Raw genomic sequence first — 13,778 nt, 5'->3', positions numbered from 1 at the left:
GCACCCCTATAGTTTATTGGAGTTGCGAATACTACAATCGCATGTTTGAAAGTTTTACCTCGCTGTTTTTTTAACAGCGATCGCAAATTACAGTCTCCTATAAATATTTAAAACTACTGGCATTCCTACAGAGCAAATTAAAAAATCGACGACCGCCTTCGAAAGTTTTTTTTTTTTTAAATGTTGATATTGCATCCATTTATGACAGCTTTTTAAAATTTGAATCCATAAGTTAAAACAGAATTTTTAATCGTTTTGAGATACAGTAAACTCTCGATTATCCGCGGAATTAGGTCACATGGGGGGAGGTGCCGTGGACAATAAAAATCGCGGATAAACCGCAAAAAAAGCTAAATTGAGGGACAAATGAGGTAAAAATTGTCCTTCCTCAAAAACCTAGTTGTATTGATGCATAACACTATCTACAAACTGAAAATACATACAGTACAGTAAAAATCTGTATTTTTGCACAGCAGAACTTAAACATCAATAAAGAACATGTGTTTGTACGATGAAGGAAGCACAATAAATAAATAAAACAAGAACAACTGAGTTTAAATTTGCAATTTTTCCACAAAAAAAAAAAAAAAAAAAAAAAAAAAGGAAAAAAAAAAACAGCTCTTGGTATTTGCTTTTTGCTGCGAAAATACATGTTTCTGGTTGTCGATTGACTCGCGGATATTCCGCTCGCGAATAATCGGAAGTTTACTGTACATAATTTTTTTCATACTGTGTGTACTGCAGTGTATATTTTTTAATAACTATATGATTACGAATTATCATTATTTATAAAGACTTCGTATGTATGATTATTATTAAGCTTGACAGATTTAGAGAAGTCTACTATTTTCAAATTCTACATCATTTTTAAGCCGATAAAAACTGCCTCAGGATGAAATTTGTTCTGAAATTTTTGAAACAAATAGAACTATTAAGATAGGGCTAAATAAACGGTTTAAGTTCTCTTATCAAACTTATAAGGATGCATTTCAGTCTTGTTGTTAAACCAAGATTTTTGAAAAACGATTCTATGATTATAATTAATTAATAACAAGCAGGTGGCTTTTCATTAATTAATTATAAACATAAAATAATGCAGTACATGAACTAACAATTAGCAATCTTTGGGGGTTTGGTTATATAATATTTCCAGCAATTTCTCCGACCAGGCGCTGATATTTCATTTCCTTCTTCAAATAAATAAATTCATAAGATAAAAACTCACTAATTGAGTTAAACCAGGTTGCAGTCGTACTGTTTCGAGTATGTTTTAAGGAGGGGGAGGCAAGGGCGCCCATATGCAAAATTTTAAGGGAGAGGGCTCAAAAATTTTCCCTATGGTTTAGCAGAATATTTTCCCCATGGAAACCGATTTCAGTACAGATTAGAGATATTAATATTTGACATTTTTAATAACTTATTCATTAATGGCTGGAAGAGAATTTTTTATACATTTTTGCAAAAGAAAAAAGCACTAAAAGCAAGGAAGTTCTCATTTCTGGGGGGAGGGGGTTGAGCCCCCACTTATCCCCTATATAGGCGCCCTTGGGGGCAGGGGTACTTTTTATAGTGGGAATCTAAAAATTATAGCAAAAAAAAAAAGACTGTACAAACAAGAGTATGAGGCAGTGAGAAGCAAAGGGGTGTAAGTGGACATTTTCAAGTTTTTGAGTAAAACGCGTTTAAAGATAGGTAGGCTTTCGTTGATTTTTTTTTCTTTTCAAAATCATGCTATATAGCAGTACCTACCAGGGATACTAGTACTATATCTGGCCCAAAGAAAGAGTATTGGTTCACCTACCATGTGTACTGGTTATCTCCAAATTTTTTAATTTTGTCACTTGCATCCCTTTGCGTCTCACTGCCTCAGTTGAACTTTTTGGTTCTCAGAAGATATAATCATCAAGTACAGATAAGCCTCAGAACAAAGCTCATCTGAAATCAGATGACGCGCATGATTTTCATCACAGAACCGAAAATCCAACTCAATCTTCACATAATTTGCTATATAATTATTTATTAACTAGCAAAAATACCCGGCGTTGCCTGGGTCAGTAATAATTATTAGAAAAAATCGTTACTTGCTTTTGTTTTCTGTTTTAAGTGAAAGAATTTAAAACACATCTTTTTGACGTGATTAAAAATCGAGTTTCTTCCTTACCCATAAAACTAAAATAGCAATAAGTATAAAGAACAAAATAGTATTGATTTAGAAACGAAAGCACTATATTTAAGCATATACAAATTTCCAGAACATGAAATTATTCTTCGCATGATTAAAAAGATTAATCTGTTGATACTTTTTTTTTTTAACATGGAGTCTGAAACCTTCTCTGTATGGCTAATGAAGTACGAAGTGATTAAAAAAAAGTAGCTGCGCTCGTAATCCCCTTATACTTGCTTTAGTTATTTCGAGAAATTTTAATCATTGTGGCTCTTGGTGCGATTTTACCGAATTTGCGAAAGTCGTTTCGGGATACCTTCGATGATGCTCCCCCATTCTTTCCTTACTTTGTAAAACGATATATTAATTTTCGTTACAGAGATATCGTCGCCAGATGCTGAGATATTTTTGGTCACCATAAAATGGTGCTGAACAGTTTCATCCGAAATGTTACCGAAATAAGTAATAAAATTTGGTGATTGTTTGAAATTGTGCAAAAAGGAAAATTAATGGAAGTTTTTGTGCTGTTTATGGATTTGCCTAATTTAGTTGCTGGATTATTTAATACAGTAAAAAAAGTCTTTTGAAAATTTTTTGATTGGCGATATTTTGTTTACATGGTGAAAGCTGAGAAACATTATGACGTAGTCTTCGGCTTCAAAAACTGCAACGTTGAAAAAACTGCCAAATGCATCAGCTACGGAAATCTTTCTGCAAATATTTTGGCGATCTGCTGGTTGTTTGGATAACAATCAGCATAAATAATAATAAAAACCATTAATTACATTAAAGTTCCGTTTAAATGGAAAATCATCAGCCAAATCATGTATTATTTGCCAATCTTGTGCAAAAATCTTACTTCAAGATTTGACTTGAGAAAAGCCTTGAACAATCACGAAAAGCAAAGAAAGTCAGCAATACAACAATTGTCGCTATCGACAGGGAGTTGAGATGATACACTAAATACTGTATTGAGTTGAGGAAAGCCTTCGAACATGGATCTAAAAAGCTCATAACTCGTTTTTTATTCTACTTAGAAATTTCGAACAGGTGCCATCTTCAGCAGAAAAATCAGAGCTTTCGATGGACATATAATGTAAATATGTGCAAGTATTTTTTCATCCCAATATTAGAGAATTTATACAAAAATTGTGTTTTATTGCCCCCCTAAGGGGGTTTTGCCCCCCATAACGGGACGAAAACTACCCTATGTGTTATTCTGATGCATAAGCTATATTATTGTAAATTTTCATCAAAATCCGTTCAGTAGTTTTTGCGTGAAAGAGTAACAAACATCCATACATCCATCCATACATCCATACATCCATACAGACAAACTTTCGCATATATAATATTAGTAAGATACATCCATACAGACAAACTTTCGCATATATAATATTAGTAAGATTTTAATTCAATCCTCAGATCTTTAAAATAATATGCATGTACGAAAACATGGAATGCACGAAAGGAAGTATTATTTACTTTTGCATGGTAGGTCTTGAGATGTTCCTTTCAAACAGAAAAGAAAAAAATAAGAAAGAAACATTCGTATTTTAAAAGGACTGATCTGAGTTTACAAAACTAGCTCTTTCGCCTTTTTAAAAAAATCCATGCTTAAGCACACACGTTTTTTCGCTTTTGTTATATTTTCAATACAGTCCGTTAGCGTTAACTTTGAGATATCAGTTGACTTGGTACCACCAGGGCCCGACTAACTGTAAGTGTGGTCCAAGGCCCACAATAATTTGGAGGCCCCCGGCCCCCTGACGACTCGATGGCAGAATGCAGTGGCTGGTTTACAGGTTTGAGAGGTCATTAGAATGCGTTTTAGAGGGCCCCTTTGTCTATTTTTGAATCTCCTTTCGGGATCAATATAGGCGTGGAGGCCCCTTGCAAATCCGACATGGTAAATCCATTATTGGCAGAATGAATAAAAAATTTCCTTTAAGAAAGTTTTTCTTTTTTTTCTTCAAAAATACAACTCTAAGTTCATGAAAAACACCGCCAGCTCAGTCATTCCAGCCGAGGACCGCAGTTTCGTGCATATAAGCACTCATCAGCCCGGCATAGGAAGAGGAAGTGATTGAGCTGGAGGTGGAAAAACCTCTTAAGGAAGCCCAAGAGTGCAAACAAACTGGTTGCTAATATAGAATTAGCACTGACCAGACGAGTGACCGAAGCAATGGTTCGGTTTCACTCGAAGATGGAAGGCAAGGCATGGTAACTTACCGAAAACACTGTAAGTTGTTTGAATAGTTTTCAATGCTACAAACAAGTCTTTAAAAAAATGGGGCCTCTTTGGATCATGGGCCGCCCAGGCCTTGTTGGCCTGTGCGGTATTGAGGCTTTGTGGTGTACCACTTCAATTTCTTTAGTATATTTGACTTTTTTATAAAAAAAAAACTAGAAGGTCTAGAGCCGCACTCTCCTGGTAAGGAAGTTTTCTTCTTTTTATAAACAAAGTTGGCAATATTGCACACAGCTTATTGCATCATTTAACTGTTTGAAAGATATTTTCAAAGTTCTTGAAAGTTCTCTTTCCACCTTGTACCCCCCCCCCTCCCCCCTCGGTTCGTGAATTTTTTTCAAACGCTTTTGCCGGTCCTCGGGTGAAAAAAAGGTTGAGAAACGCTGATATATCTACGTAAACATAAAACTTTTGAAAGGTTGCAAATTTGATCTTGATAATTCAGAGGAATATACGAGGTTCTAGTGTAGTTTAGGAGTATTTCTTTCACTGTTTACCAACAAGCACAATAAATCTGAAAATATGAGTAGGACAGTTTAAAATAAGAGAAATAGTGGCTAAAAGTTAACCCGAATGACTAATGATGGAGGAAGAATTTTTTTCAGAAGATCCTGTGAAAGGGAGCTTAGGATTTACGATTTATTGCAGCGCTTTGCTTTTTGTAATCTTTCGGAAGCATTCAGTCTTACCATGAACGTCACATCTGTTAGCTTGTTATGTCCGTGCCTCCTAAATCTTGAGATAATTGAAAAGTGTCGGCCTAATAAATAACTTAGTTTAGCCTCTTAGATAACCTTAAGATGTTTATGAGGCCTTCTCAGGGTCATCCGAAGCGGAAGGAGAATGAGTGTACCTCATAGGGCGCCACAATTAAAGTCAGCCTTAATTTATATCATTATGCCTCTGATATTGTACAAGTTATTCCATTTTCAATGCTTAATTTTTAATAAGTTGTAACAACAGTTCATTTGTATTTTTAGTACATAATCCTAAAAAGGGGTTGAATCCAATTTGGCAATTTCAGGATATTTTCACGAAATTTAAGATTTCGTTTTGTCTATAAAATATTTATTCATATTTACTTTTAGAAGCAAACCGCTTTTGAGAATACTATCTTCTACAGATTTCAAAATTTGACTAAAATCAGCCCTCTGACTAAAGCAAAAAGTGACCCACTTGGCGAGGATCCAGAGGAGGGGGAGGGTCATGATCCCCCTCCTCCCCCTTTAAGTGACCAAAGACAGCCGAAAGTTGCGTTTGAACACTTTTATATTTCCGAAATTTCGCACCAGAGCTACTATTTATGACCAAGAATGACACGTATGACTCATCCCTCCTTCCTCACATGACCCCCTCCAATACCAGAAGCTGGATTCGTTCCTGGCAGAACCCCCATCAAAATTTTAAGGAACCCTGGGTTTTCGCGGAACTTAGGTTAAAAACTTCTGAACACTCTACTGTTAATCAAACAAGATTCAATTCATTCCTTCAAGGTTGAATGTTAATTGCGTTTATGGCTGCATAAGCTTTATTGCACATCCATATCATCATCATGTCGCAACTATCATCATCAGATAGTTGCGACAGCAAAACGACATGGAAACCAATCTATACGACCAGCAACTTACATGTGATAAACGAGCATTCATTTTCACGAAGTTGTCGATGAACCATGCTTCAAATCGCCTCACCGCCCTTTCCAGCAAATTCAATGCGAGAAAGAACGAAACCGAGTTTGATTCTGGCGAAAATCAATGCCCCCCGATTCTGGCAAATCCTGCAACCGATACCCCTCGACAAGAAATCGAACCGAAGAAAGCAACAAATCCCCAGAAGAAGGACTTTTCGCTTCCAAGGGAAAGATGCACACAACTCGGGATGTCCTCTGGAGCATGGCAGAAGATCTCTGGAAGAGAGTTCACCCTTTTTTCCGTTCCCACGTCCTCAAGTGAGGCGCAACACGCCCCTGTGATGCTCGGGACCCGATTACGCAACGCTCCTTCGCCCACACCATTAGAGCATTCAGGAAAAACAAACGTCACTTGAGTGTGACTCCGAAATCGGGATGACCCCAAGAAGATGGTTCGCTTCCTCTCGGCCCTTGGTGGGCGCGACGGGAACGTTGCAACATCCCCGGAGCCAATTGCCGGGCTTAATAACCCTTTCGTGACTCGGGTATTAGGAGGAGCGGAGTGGCAACACAAAATTGTTTCTTTTAACGTCATCCCGTGCTCGTTGAATGAATTCGTCAACAACATGTTTTCCACATTATCGTCGTTGGCCGAGTACTACACAACTAGGTAACTACAAGCTTCGCAGAACAGAATGTTTCACTTTTGTGGCAAATTTTTATTCGAAAGGAGACATAAATGTTTCTTCTTTATCTTCTTCTTTACTAATAATAAAGCTGAAAGTCCCTCTGTCTGGATGTCCGGAGGATGTCTAGATCTCTGTGACGCGCATAGCGCCTAGACCGTTCAGCTGATTTTCATGAAATTTGGCACAAAGTTAGTTTGTACCATGGGGGTGTGCACCTCGAAGCGATTTTTCGAAAATTCGATGTGGTTCTTTTACTATTCCAATTGTAAGAACAAAACAATCATAAGATGGACGAGTAAATTACGAAATTATCATAACGTAGAATCGTAACATGGGCACAAGCCAATTGGCGATATACGAAATTATCATAACGTGGAACTGTAACATGGGTACAAGCCAATTGGCGAGAAAATTCACCATTCATTATTTGTAAATATACAGGCGAACCAAAAGAACTTTTAATTTTTCTATTATGGGCAAAGCCGTGCGGGCACCACTAGTTACTAATAATAAAGCTGAAAGTATCTCTGTCTGGATCTCTGTGACAAGCATAGCGCCCCGACCGTTCGGCCGATTTTCGGGAAATTTGGCACAAAATTAGTTTGTAGCATGGGGGTGTGCACCTCGAAGCGATTTTTCGAAAATTCGATTTTGCTCTTTTTCTATTCCAATTTTAAGAATATTTTCCCGAGAAAAATTATCATAAGATGGACGAGTAAGCTACCAAGTTATCGTAACGTGGAACCGTGACATGGGCAAGCCAATTGGCGAGAAATTCACCATTCATTATGTGTAAATATACAGGCGAACCAAAATACCTTTTAATTTTCTACTACGGGCAAAGCCATGCGGGTACCACTAGTATTGAATAAAGTTTAGAACTGGTAGTTTGATAACATTTTTATCCAATCTTCAAATTCTTTAAAAATTGCAAAAAAAAGCAGTGATACTTTAAGTTTTCATCAAAACGGTAATCCGCAAACGGTTCAATGGAGTTGTTTTCATCAGTCAAAAGTACAACTTTTAGTCATTGAAGTTGATGGAATGAGCAAAAAAATAATAATAACATGGAGGGAGAAAAAACTTATTTCCAAAACGTTTGATTTTTATTTAATTTTTTAAAATGTCCGTTTTTTTCAAACAAGTCGTGGTCCTTATGATGCTACAAGTGATGAACTTTAGGGCGCGTTTCCAATGGCGCGCTGAATACTTACGCTTGTTGTCTACCGCATTTATAGATTATGATAATTGAGAAGCGAATTAAATATTGCGCTCTACGCTTAGTACCAACCCTATCGTTGCCAATACATATGGGTAAAAAGAAGCGTATTAAATATTGAGCTCTGCGCTGATAGCATCAGTGAATGGCATTTCATCACTTGTGATGTCATGTGCAGAAGCGTAAACAATGAAATTGCACCCATTAAAATATTTTTTATAAATTCAATCTGCGCAGCGATTAAAAATTATTGTTAAAAAATATTAAACTTCGTCAAATCATTTAAAAAATGGTCAAATGCTATATTTTTAAGCATGCTCTTTCAGAAAAAAATACTCTTAAAATTTTAGAAACGACCCCATTGCACAGTTCTGCCGGAAGAAAGGGGTCATAATTGTTATTTTTGGCCATAAAAAAGCAGGCTAGAGCCATTTTTTTTCTGTATAAATCCCCAAAACGCAACTTTAGGCTATCTTTGGTCGCTAAAAGGGTAGACTGTCAATGACCTCCCTCCCCCCTTCCTGGGATTGGGCCTTATATCCTCAAACTTCTGAATATCAAACCAGGGTTCTTAACAAGGCTTAAAAACCAAGGGTTTAAAATCATAGGTAATGTGGCTTAAAATCAAGAGGGGTGATTCTTGATCCAAATGGGACTCTGAACAGCAACCATGTGTTCGTTGCACCATTGAGTAATGAATTGAGTCAACTTTGTATTAAATTACAACTTTCATATAGTCAAAAAATTTGGAAAAGGCTATTTGTCGCAAGTGGAATTTTTAATGTATCTTGGGTATTTAAAGTTGAGAGTATCACGCAGCGGTACAGATTAGAAAAGAGTAATGAATACTGTCACTTCTGTGTTAAATTACAGCTTTCCATAATGTCAAGAAATTCAGAAAACCTCATTTGTAACAACTGGGATTTTTAATGTTTCCTGTGCGCTCAAGTTTCTAAGCATCACATTTAAGCCACGTTAACAACTTTTCGGTTACGTTAAATGCTTTTTGTAGTGTTACAGAAATTGAAAAAATCTAATTCGTCAGGACAGAAGATATTTTACTTCAGTTTGTGAGGATCGCACCAAATGCCTCCTAATGCCAAAATTCCCACCTCGTTTTTCACGAATGGAATTATAAAATATCAGATATATATTTTCAACAAGAGGTCGAATTATGATTCAATAACTAGTTTAAACTTTCACATTGCAATCAATATAGAAAACTATAGCAAACAAAAAAAAAACATACCATCTAAAATTAGAATACATTTTAAGTTAAAACGCGCGATTTTAAGAACATCAAAATGAAACACTGGCCGCCGCTTCTATGAATCATGTTTGTTCTAAACAGTTTTGATTCCATAAAGCGGCTGATTCAACAAAGCGGCTAATGGGGTTGTTTCCAACATTTTATTAACAGTATTTTTTTTTTCTGAAAGAGCATGCTTAAAAATATAGGATCTGACCATTTTTTAAGTAATTTGTTCAAATTTAATATTTTATAAAAAAATTACTTAAATCGGTGCGCTTTCATTGTTTACGTTTCTTCTTCTTCTTCGTGGGTTTAATACCCATAACATAAAATGATGAGGGCTCTTCACTCTTCAAGCTCCGGGGACCCACTGTGCCTTTCACTACGTGATTTAACCAGTTTAGGACCCCCGGAGCTTGAAGAGTGAAGAGCCCTCATCATTTTATGTTATGGGTATTAAACCCACGAAGAAGAAGAAGAAACGTAAACAATGAAAGCGCACCGATTTAAGTAATTTTTTTAAAAATATTAAACTTGAACAAATTACTTAAAAAATGGTCAGATCCTATATTTTTAAGCATGCTCTTTCAGAAAAAAAATACTGTTAATAAAATGTTGGAAACAACCCCATTAGCCGCTTTGTTGAATCAGCCGCTTTATGGAATCAAAACTGTTTAGAACAAACATGATTCATAGAAGCGGCGGCCACTGTGTTTCATTTTGATGTTCTTAAAATCGCGCGTTTTAACTTAAAATGTATTCTAGTTTTAGATGGTATGTTTTTTTTTTTTTTTTCGTGGGTATTAAACCCACGAAGAAGAAGAAGAAACGTGCTGCGTACGTAGCGCTTTGCCTCCATTACATATAATAGTAAAATTTCATAACATTTAGTGATAAAAGGACACACTTTTATATGTTAATGCATTTATATATAATTTTTTTCCCCCTCTAGTTTACGTTTCTGTCGTGTGATATCACAAATGATGAAATGCCATTTAGTGTTGCCATTCAAGGAGAAAAATATTTAATTAGCATCTTTACTCACGTGCATTGGCAACGATAGGGTTGATAGCAAGCGTAGAGCGCAATTATAATTCGCTTCTTGATTATCATAACGTGGAAACGCGGTACAAAATGCGCCAAAGAGCATCATTTGTGACGTCATTAAGACCACGCCTTGTTTTCAAAATCGGACAATTTAAAAAATGAATTAAAAAATAACTGTTGGGAAAATGAAAGTATTTTCTGGGTCCATATTATTTTTTTTACTCATTCTATCAATTTCAGTGACTAAAAGTAGTACTTTTGACTGAAGGAAACAACCCCATTCAATAAAGCTGGATTTTATTCTGTTTCTCACAATTTGATTCGTTAAAGCGGTTGATTCAATTAACCACTGACTCAATTAACCGGCGTAAGCTGTAATGACAAATGAAACATACTTTTAAATTGAACTTTTCACACGCATGCGAAATAGCGATTGTTACACTGCCGTGTACGGGTAAACGGCAGTATCTGCAGAAATGAGTTATTGAGATATTTGGAGAAATGTGTCGTCGGATTCAATATTAACCAAAAGGAAATCTTGGAATTAGACGGGTATTTTTCAACGGAAACCAAATAAGCGAACTTCTTTACTAATAATAAAGCAGAGTCTCTCTGTCCGGAGGATGTCTGTAGGATGTCTGTAGGATGTTTGTAGGATGTCTGGATGTCTGTGACGCGCATAGCGCCTAAACCGTTCGGCCGATTTTCATGAAATTTGGCACAAAGTTAGTATGTAGTATGGGGGTGTGCACCTCGAAGCGATTTTTTGAAAATTCGATGTGGTTCTTTTTTTATTCCAATTTTAAGAAAAAAACTATCATAAATTACGAAATTATCATAACGTGGAACCGTAACATGGGCACAAGCCAATTGGCGAGAAATTTCACCATACATTATTTGTAAATATACAGGCGAACCAAAAGACCCTTAATTTTTCTATTACGGGCGAAGCCGTGCGGGTGCCACTAGCTAATAATAAAGCTCAAGTACAATAGATGACAAAAATGCAAAAAAAAAATGAAAAATAAAAATTTTGCAGTTACTGTCCTTTACCTGCACACGGCTGTACAATGGGGGTTGTTTCCTTAAGTCAAAAGTACTACTTTTAGTCACTGAAATCGATAGAATAAGCAAATAATAATAATAATAATAATAATAATAATAATAATAACATGGAACCAGAAAAAACTTATATTTTCCACACAGTTATTTTATTTAATTTTTTTAAATGTTCGATTTGGGAAATAAGGCGTGGTCTTTATGACGTCACAAGTGATGTACTTTGGCGCGCTACTCCACTGCGGAGCTGCATGTTTATGCTTTGCTGTCATTCGCTTTGCCAGGTTATGATAATTTGCGCTGTGGGCTAATGGCATCAGTGAATGACATTTCATCAGTTGTGATGTCATGTGCAGAAGCGTAAAAAAAAATGAATTTCAATTTGCGCACCGAGTAAAATAATCGTTATAAAATATTAAACGTTGACAAATTATTTTTAAAATGGTTAAATCCTATGTTTTTGAGCATGCTCTTACAGAAAAAAATACTTTCAAAATTAACAACCCCATTGTTCACTCAGATTGTAGATGTCAAAAAAGAAAAAAAAAATCAGCATCACATACACATGTTTCAATAATAATACATATATACCAATTTTATATTGAGTCCAAAAATAAAATTTAATTTGTTTCAATTCTCCATCTATTTTCTATTTGTATCAGTATTTTTGGGGTAAATACCAACTGAAAAGAAAATCTACCCAAACGCGCTACGCTGTAGCCTGAAGCTTTCAAATTAAAATGCTTCAACGCATAGCGCGGGCAAGTGGTCACTTCTGATTGAGCCGAGGTCACTTGGTTAAAAAGTAGCAGTCCAAAACATTGGCCCACCATACCCATTTCTGTAAAATTTTGGAATTTATTACTAACACCTACTGCTAGATTTCTTTTATCCTCAAAAAGAAAAAGAAAAAATCTGTCATCGCCTTTGAAAATCCTAAATGTGAAATCGAAACTTTTTTTTTTACATTTATGGTCCACATATAAGCCAAATATTCGGTTGTTTCGACCAACTTTCTTTCGTTACATCAGTGTCCCGACAAATCTACATTAAACTATTTTTTTTTAAATAATATACAAGACTTTTTTTTAATTTGAAATTTGATAAATTATTATCTACAATAATTAAGGTGGCTTTCCAGGGTTGCCCAACCCCCTAAACTCAATGGCGCAAATCCCCCCCCCCCTTTTTTTAGCTCTCTTTTTCACTTTATTATTTTTATTAAAAAAATTTATTTATTTATTTATTTATAATAATAATTATTATTTTATTAGAAAAGTTCTGTGCTACGCCAATGACACACACACAAACTAAATAAATAAATGAAATGAAATATAAACAGAATAAAATAAAAAATAATAAAATAAATAATTTAAATTAAAAATAAATCAATGAATAAATTTTAACAAAAATAAAAATCCAAAAATGTTGACGGCGCAACTTGCGCCACAATCCCCCTTGTAGCCCCCCCCCTCCCCCCTGTGGCTTTCGAAGAAGATTTTACAAATTTAAGTTAGTTTCAAGCACAAAGAAACTGTTTTTTGTTTCTAAAGTGTTTCCAAGGAGTACGTTAAGGGATCACAGTATCTCAAAAATTTTCAAACGATCAAAAAAATATTTTATTGTTTATTTCAAAACTACAAATTATTCCAAACACAGAAAAAAAGTTTCATCGCCTTAGTTCAAATATTTAAAAAGTTATGAGTAGTTTTAGGTCATGCTCGCTATGTGTTCTTATGCAAAAGAAAACTTTAAATTGCTTTTTCTCGGTGATCGTTTTTTGTGTGTGTGTGTGTGTGTGTGTGTTTTCATGTCATTAGAATCCCCTAAGGATTTTTTTCTATTAAAGATACAGCTTTAAAGTAATACTTTTTGCAGTCAGGATAATATATTTAACAAAACTGTGCATTGGATAAGCATTTTATAAATGACTCAAATGTTTAGAGCATGTTATACCTTTAAAAACAAAATTTTTATTTAAAAAAAAATTACGATTTTTTACATAATTAATCACAGAAAATGTTCCAATACTTATATAAACAAATGAATGCACAGATTTTTAGAGATGAATATTGTGACTGCTTAGCAAAAATCTTTTTTTTAAATAAGTGCAAAAACAAAAAAGCCTTAGAGATTTTAAAAAATTAAAAATTTCCTAAAATTTTTGAATTTTTAAAAAATGTGGGCAATATTTTAAGATTTTGAAAATAAATCATTGGTTGCAAAATGAGTGTGTATGTTATGGTTTCAAAGAACAACACAATATTCATAAATTTAAAAAAAATGTTCGAAAGGTACTTTGATCCCTTAATATGACGTCTCCGAATGAGATCTCAGAAAGCAAAATATTCTTACACTTCTGAGGTAAGTAATTCGCATTCCGTCTCAACGTTTGCAATTACCGAAGAACAAACAAAATAAGTCATCCGAGTCACGTTTCATCACTATGTCACGTTACCACCATTTT

General features: G+C 35.0%; 1 protein-coding gene and 1 non-coding gene across 3 annotated transcripts in view; both read right to left on the bottom strand.

Moving 5' to 3' along the window:
• Nucleotides 1-13,778, bottom strand: part of LOC129225203 (Krueppel-like factor 7) — a 78,672-nt gene that overhangs the window by 39,776 nt on the left and 25,118 nt on the right. The gene's annotated exons all lie outside the window — the stretch shown is intronic.
• On the bottom strand, nucleotides 1,883-1,973 carry LOC129225322 (small nucleolar RNA SNORD10). The gene has a single exon (XR_008580735.1). It is a non-coding gene; the product is annotated as a small nucleolar RNA SNORD10 (small nucleolar RNA).

Source organism: Uloborus diversus, chromosome 6 (genome assembly GCF_026930045.1).
Source record: "Uloborus diversus isolate 005 chromosome 6, Udiv.v.3.1, whole genome shotgun sequence".
Classification (NCBI taxonomy): domain Eukaryota; kingdom Metazoa; phylum Arthropoda; class Arachnida; order Araneae; family Uloboridae; genus Uloborus; species Uloborus diversus.
The sequence above is the reverse complement of the archived record's forward strand: the minus strand, read 5'-3'. Positions and strand labels throughout refer to the sequence as shown.